The following is a 1,470-nucleotide window of genomic DNA, read 5'->3' as shown; positions in this document are numbered from 1 at the left end:
CATATGAGGTTATTGAAAATACCATGGCTTGGGTCAGGCGCACCTTAGTCCTCAAGCTTACATCTCTGCTCTTAAGTATTTTTAAAAAGTTCCTGTGTAGCATATTTGCCCAATGCAATACATCGTCTGATCTCTTGACCACTGCTTCCGTGAGTGCTGATAGTTCATCCAAGAAGAATTAAGTCCTTAACAACTTAAATCTCTTCTCCATTGATAAGAATGCTGTTTATTGGTCCAGTGGAGAGGATTTTGTCCCATAGATTCCTTCAATATTGCAAGTCAAAGTTTGAATTTGTTCTTCAGTTCTTTCCACTTGAGAAATATAGAGTTTGTTCTTCCCTTTTAAATTTCTAACACTAGATCTTTGTACACCTCACTGTAACACTTTAATTTGTCTTCTTGAATTGCCTTTGAAATTTCCTTTTCAAGTCTTTTATTTCAGTCTTAAGATTATGTTAGTAGTATCTCTTTTAAAGACAGTGGTAGAAGACAGCAGCAGCACCAGATCCAAGATGGTGGCCATTGGGAGGCTGATGAAGGAGCTTGAAGAAATCCAAAAATGTGGGATGAAAAACTTCCATAACATCCAGGTTGATGAAACTAATTTATTGACTTGGCAAGGGCTTATTGTTCCTGACAATCCTCCGTATGATATGGGGCCTTCAGAATCGAAATAAAATTTCCAGCAGAGTGCCTTTCAAACCACTGAAGACCACATTTAAAACAAAGGTCTATCACCCAAAAATTGATGAAAAGGATCAGGTTTGTCTGCTGGTAATTAGAGCTGAAAATTGGAAGCCATCAACCAAAATTGATGACCTCCAGACCGAACACCCACTCAGGCTGACCTAGCTGAAGAATACTGTAAGGACCATAAAAAATTCTGTAAAAACACTGAAGAGTTTACAAAGAAATACCGGGAAAAACAACCTGTGGACTAAAAATCTGTCATGAATGACTCCAGCAAGTGTGAACAGAGACTCCAGGAGTGCATTCAGATCCCTTCAAAAAGCAGGACTCTGTGGAGAAATGACGTGTCCACTTGTGGCCGCTACTAACTTTCTACAATTTTCTTAATCAAAAGTGGTCTATGCAACCTGTAAAGAAAGGATTAAAAATTTACGATATTCTAATAAAAAGACACTGGCGTCTGAAAGACACTCTACTAATTGTTGTAGCAAGACCTAATGGTGAGATGGATGGCACATTATATATAGCGTGTTCCCTGTGTTTCCCCTTTGTGCTTTTATTTATGACTTTTTTTTTCCCACTATAGTTCTCCAACGGAGCTCTGGTAGCGTAGTGGTTACGAATCGGGCTGTGAAACTTAAGGTCAGCGGTTTGAAACTACCAGCAGTTCGGCGGGAGAACGATGAGGCTTTCTACTCCCGTACAGATTTATACCCTCGGAAACCCTGTACAGGGTCGCTATGGGTCAGAACCGACTCAACGGCACTTAACAACAACAAC

The 1,470-nt window shown here is 39.9% G+C and overlaps 1 pseudogene; it reads left to right on the top strand.

The window, feature by feature from the left end:
• Positions 1 to 512: 512 nt before the first annotated feature.
• On the top strand, positions 513 to 941 carry LOC102820426 (annotated as a pseudogene).
• Positions 942 to 1,470: the final 529 nt, after the last annotated feature.

This window comes from Chrysochloris asiatica, unplaced genomic scaffold, assembly GCF_000296735.1.
Source record: "Chrysochloris asiatica unplaced genomic scaffold, ChrAsi1.0 scaffold00126, whole genome shotgun sequence".
NCBI lineage: Eukaryota > Metazoa > Chordata > Mammalia > Afrosoricida > Chrysochloridae > Chrysochloris > Chrysochloris asiatica.
This window is presented reverse-complemented; position numbering and strand designations above follow the sequence as displayed.